A 6,085-nucleotide genomic window follows, 5' to 3' on the forward strand; every position below is an offset into this window, starting at 1 on the left:
GGAGAGTCTTTTTTATTGTATCTTTATGCCTAGATAGTGAACACATTTTTTTAAAGCATGATTTTCCTGTCATTTGAATAACTCATGTTCAATAACTTTTGACATCTTTTCTAAAATTATATGATATTAAATAAATATAACTAGTAGATATCAGTATTTCTATGGTTAGGCTGTCCTCTTGCTCTCTGTACATCCCCTGATCGACCAGGCCCTGCTTCACACACATGACTATCCAATCCTCTTAATTTAAGGCTTCATTAGCCCCTGGTAACTGATGAGCTCACCTGACATCAATTCTCCCTATAAATGGTATCCTCCTCCTACCCTGAGTAACGAAGATGGCTGCTACACCCTGCCCACCGTCTGCTGCACACGTGGAGTGTCGCTCTAGGTCCCTTTGTGTAAGAGCCCTCTGTACAGTAAACTGTTGATGTCTCTGTCACTGTCTCCAAGCTCTTCCTTTGGTCTCCAGACTGGGCAACTACAAGACTTGCAGGCCTGTGGGGTGCAGCCCAACAGTATTGGATTAATAACAGCAGGAGGTATGACACATCAACATTTTTCAGTGTAAACCCCTGGATTTGAATGCAGAAGTTTTGGAGCACAAGTTTTGTTGCTATTAGATTTGTACTAGAGAATTCTCTGCAGGTTATTGTAAACGTACTTTTCTGCAGAGTATTCTCTTATAACCTGCTCAATAGTATCCAGGCGAAACAGAATGTCTCTTTTAATTAATGAATACTCACATACAAAATAGCTCATAAAAATACTTTTAGGGACTGAATGTTTGTGTCCACCCCAAATCCATATGTTGAAGCCTTAACCCCCTGTGTGGCTGCATTTTGAGATGGGGCCTTTAAGGAGGTAAGTAAGGTCCAAGAGTGGAGCCTTAATCTAATAGGACTGATGCTCTTATGAAAAGAGGAATAGAGGGCTTCCCTGGCGGCACAGTGGTTGAGAGTCCGCCTGCCGATGCAGGGGACTCGGGTTTGTGCCCTGGTCCGGAAGGATCCCACATGCCGCGGAGCGGCTGGGCCCGTGAGCCATGGCCGCTGAGCCTGCGCATCCGGAGCCTGTGCTCCACAACGGGAGAGGCCGCAGCAGTGAGAGGCCCGCGTACCGCAAAAAAAAAAAAAAAAAAAAAAAAAAAAAGAGGAATAGAGACCAGAGTTTTCTCTCTCTCTACCCCCTCCAGTGCACAAAGAAGAGGTCATGTGACACACACAGTGAGATGGTGGCTAGCTGTGGGCCAAGAGAGGAGGCCTGAGAATAAAACCTACCTTGCTGGCACCTTGATCTTGGACTTTCCAGCCTCCAGAATGGTGAGTAATGTATTTCTGTTGTTTATATCAGCCAGTCTGTGGTATTCTGTTATGGCAGTCTGAGCAGATTAAGAAAAATACTAGACTCATAAAATTTTGCTTATATGAGAAATCTAAAAAGAAAAATGATACAGATGAACTTACATACAAAACAGAAATAGACCCACAGACATAGAAAACAAACTTATGGTTACCAAAGGGGAAAGTGGGGGGATACATTAGGAGTTTGGGATTAACATGTACACACTAATATATATAAAACAGATAACCAACAAGGAGTATAGCACAGGGAACTATACTCTATATTTTGTAATAACCTATATGGGAAAAGAATCTGAAAAAAATAGATATATATGTATGTATAACTGAATCACTTTGCTGTACACCTGAAACTAACACAACATACTAAGTCAACTATACTTCAATTAAACACAGAAAAATAGGGGACTTCCTTGGTGGTACAGTGGATAAGACTCCATGCTCCCAGTGCAGGGGTCCTGGGTTCAATCCCTGGTCAGGGAACTAAATCCCACATGCATGCCGCAACTAAGAGTTTGCATGCCACAACTAAGGAGCCTGTAAGCCTCAACTAAGGAGCCCGCCTGCTGCAACTAAGACCCAGTGCAACCAGATAAATAAATAAAACTCACCTTTGGATTAAAAAAAAAACAAACAGAAAAATACTAGTCATAAAAGATAAGTTTTTATTAAACATCATTTAAGTACATAAAATTTATTTATTATCTTAAAAACCATATACTACAAAAATTTTTCTTTAACTTCTGATTTTCCTAGGATCATAACTTTAAGCTGTATTAAATGCATGTAGAAAATGTAGTAAGCATAATAGGAGGTTTTGCAATCTACAGCAAGCAATATAGGATCCATCTGTTTCTTTTGATCACTAATCTGAGTAATGAGGAACACAGAAGATTTTTTTTTTTGCATTTCTGAGGTTGTTAGCTCTATTTTTGCTGTGTTTTTTTTTTTTAAAGCAAGTATACATGATACGATATGATCTTCTCACTAACAGAATGTGACAATTCAAGAAAAACAGACCCAAATCATCCCTTTATTTGTAGGGACCATGGAAAGTCTAATCAAATTCCTACAGGATAGAGAATCACAAACCTTTAACTCACATTTTTATATTCAAAATGGAAAAAAAAAGTGACTTCTAGGGCTACATAGCAAAATTCAAATCAAAATTCATTATAACTTTGCAAAATAGTCTTCCTACTCCAACTTTGATCCTTTTTTATTTGAAAAATATCTCTAACTTCCCAAAGTGGTTAGGACAGCTTTCATGTCACACAGTTATTTAGAAATTGTTATTAAGGTTTCATGCATGAACATGTAAATTATGGAAAAGCATAGTTGATTAAACAGAATAAACCTCTGAGAATGATTTAAAACTTTTGTTTCAAAACAGTTGCTTATGTTTTTAATTGATATATAGTTGATATATGATATTAGTGTCAGGTGTACAACATAGTGATTCAAATTTTTTATAGATTATATTCCATTTAAAGTTATTGTAAAATATTGGTTATATTCCCTGTGCTGTACAATATACCCTCATAGCTTATTTACTTTATACATCATAGTTTGTACCTCTTTATCCCCTACCTCTATCTTGCCCTTCCCTGCTTCCCTCTCCCCACTTGTAACAACTATTTTGTTCTCTGTATCTGTGAGCCTGTTTCTATTTTGTGATATTCATTTGTTTTATTTTTTAGTTTCCATATATAAGCAATACTATACAGTATTTGTGTTTCTCTGTCTGACTTATTTCACTAGCATAATACACTCCAGGTCCATCCATGTTGTTGCAAATGGCAAAATGTCATTTTTTTTTTATGGCTGAGTAGTAATCTCTTGTGTATGTATGTATAATGTATACCCCATCTTCTTTATCCATTCATCTGTTGATGGACCCCAGGTTGCTTCCATATCTTGGCTATTATAAATAATGCTGCTATGAACATTGGGGTGCATGTATCTTTTCGACTTAGTGTTTTTGTTTTCTTAGCATATATACTCAGCAGTAGAATTGATGGATTATATGGTAGTTCTATTTTTAGTTTTTTGAGGAAGCTTCATGGTGTTTTCCATAATGGTTGCACCAATTCATATTCCCACCAACAGGGTACAAGTGTTCCCTTTTCTCCACATCTTAACCAACATTTGTTATTTGTGGTCTTTTTGGTGATAGGTATTCTAACAGGTGTGAGTTGATAGCTCATTGTGGTTTTGATTAGCATTTCTCTGATTAGTGATGTTGAGCAGTTTTTCATGTGCCTGTTGGTCATCTGTATGTCTTCCTTGGAAGACCGTCTGTTCAGGTCTTCTGCCTATTTCTTAATTTTTTTATATTGAGTTGTATGAGCTGTTTATATTTTTTAGATATTAAACCCTTATTGGTCATATCATTTGCAAATATTTTCCCCATTCAGTTGGCTGTCTTTTCATTTTGTTGATGGTTTCCTTTGCTGTGTAAAAGCTTTTAAGTTGAATTAGGTCCCATTTGTTTATATTTGGTTTTGTTTTCTTTGCCTTAGGGGACAGATCAAAAAAATATTGCTATGATTTATGTCAGAGTATTCTGCCTATGTTTTCTTCTAGGAGTTTTATGGTTCTGGTCTCACATTTAGGTCTTTAATCCATGTTGAGTTTATTTTTGTATATGTTGTGAGAAAATGTTCTAATTTCATTCTTTTGCCTGTAGCAGTCCAGTTTTCTCAGTACCACTTATTGAAGAGACTGTCTTTTCCTTATTGTATATTCTTGCCTCCTTTTGTCATAGATTAGTTGACCATAAGTGCATGAGTTTATTTCTGGGCTCTCTATTCTGTTCCATTGATCTATGTGTCTGTTTTTGTGCCAGTACCATACTGTTATGATTACTTTAGCTTTGTAGTATAGTCTGAATTCAGGGAGTGTGATGCCTCCAGCTGTGTTCTTCTTTCTCAAGATCGCTTTGGTAAAGTCTTTTTAAATGCCATGAAAGACTCTATTTTAAAAGGTATTTTCCATTTAAACAAAATCTGAGTTGGAAAAATTCATCAAACTATTTATGATAAATTCACTTTTTGGCTCATTAGCACTACTTTCAAAACATGTGCACACACATTCAAGCTATTTGACTTTTTTTTTAGAAATAAGATTTTGTCAAGAGCCAATGATTTATTTTTAATTCTAAATTGTCCTCTCTGAGAGCCAACCCTATTCTTAGGACAGCCCTCCTAAACTGAGAGGGAAGTTTCTGTGCCTCTTGACAGACTTCCCTGAGCCAGTGAATTTTAATATCCAAACATTGGATTTAGATGTGAAATTTAAAGTTACTGAAATTTGAATTGCCTCTAAACTCCCATCCTCAGTTAAAGTTATATAATGCTTTGTTCTTTAAGAAGACTTGCTACCTTTATTGGTCCATTTTTTTTTAGATTATATAAACTCAAAATACAATTTTTAAATAGTTAAAAATTCTTCTAAGTGATTAATCACCATAGCTATCAAGTTACAAAAGTAAAATTCTTACTAAATTTAAGAGTATAAACTTAGAGTGTAATCAAATAACAGACCAACTTAAAATTTTTCAATTAAAAGTTAAAAAATAAGTATCCAAAGTGATCTTGATAAATTATACTTTAAAGAAAATGGCTATTTATAACAGGGATTATAATGGAAATATCTAGGTCATATATGCAATTAGTTGCATAAGACAGATAACTACTAGTTATTTCACTGTTCTTTAGTACACCAAAAATACAGCAATCTTTTAAAGAGCTTCAGGGGGGATATTTCATATTTTAGTGAACTGCATAAATTGAGGGAATTATATATCTAAGGAATCTTTGAGTCCCAACATTGTAAAATATATCATTTTTATAGCCATAAAGTGTAAAGCCAGGTAGAATACCAAACTAAAGTTCTAGAGACAAAATGAAATAGTTTGCTTTATTTATAGCTTGTGAATAGGTTAAAACCCAAAATATTAGAATACTATAAGAATTCAAATAGGCAGATACATAGATTATTTATTAAAGAACATATATATCAAACGTATATATATATAATATCTAAATCAAAAAGTCTATTTATACATTACTGTTTCAATCCTTCAATTTTTTTGTCAAAACATAGCTTTTATAGGCTAAACACATGAATTTTGAAAATGAGCACATGTCAAAGATTTATTTAACACATTAATGAACAAACAAGAGGGGTGAAACTGTTTCCAAAAAATGTTGAGAAGCAACAGAAGTATGTATAGTGACCAAATAAAAGAATGGTAGGAGAGGACCATGAAATCATATACAAAACTGAATAATGTCTTATGTGGTATTAGCAGTAAAATACTGTAACCGATAGTAAGTAACAACCCAAACAAAGGTCTAAAATCAGATAATCCTTGGGTAGGCCTGTTAGACAATGCTTTGTTACCACAGTCTCTACTCGTGATCCTAAAATAAACTCCAGAGATTATTCTTGATTACGTACTCAATTTTTGGTTGGGTTTGGTTGAATTTTAAATAACTCTTATTCTTCTATTCTGAGGGTAGGAAAAGAAAAAAGGGAATTTATCTCCTTAGGGTTACACCTACAGTATCTATGTATGTGTGTGGATTCTACTTTTTTAAGGTTCTGGAAATCTGCTAAAGGGATCTGACCAGCAAGGAATTAATTGAGCTATTATACTGCCTGTGAGGCTGTGTTCTTGTAATCCACAGAAGGTACAAGACCAGTTTCCTGGAGCACTT

At 35.0% G+C, this 6,085-nt stretch overlaps 1 non-coding gene across 1 annotated transcript; it reads right to left on the reverse strand.

Annotated features, from left to right (window-relative positions):
* Positions 1 to 4,524: 4,524 nt before the first annotated feature.
* On the reverse strand, positions 4,525 to 4,652 carry LOC132499653 (small Cajal body-specific RNA 11). The gene has a single exon (XR_009533888.1). It is a non-coding gene; the product is annotated as a small Cajal body-specific RNA 11 (non-coding RNA).
* Between the last annotated feature and the right edge of the window lie 1,433 nt (positions 4,653 to 6,085).

The sequence above is a fragment of the Mesoplodon densirostris genome, chromosome 11 (assembly GCF_025265405.1).
Source record: "Mesoplodon densirostris isolate mMesDen1 chromosome 11, mMesDen1 primary haplotype, whole genome shotgun sequence".
Lineage (NCBI taxonomy): Eukaryota > Metazoa > Chordata > Mammalia > Artiodactyla > Ziphiidae > Mesoplodon > Mesoplodon densirostris.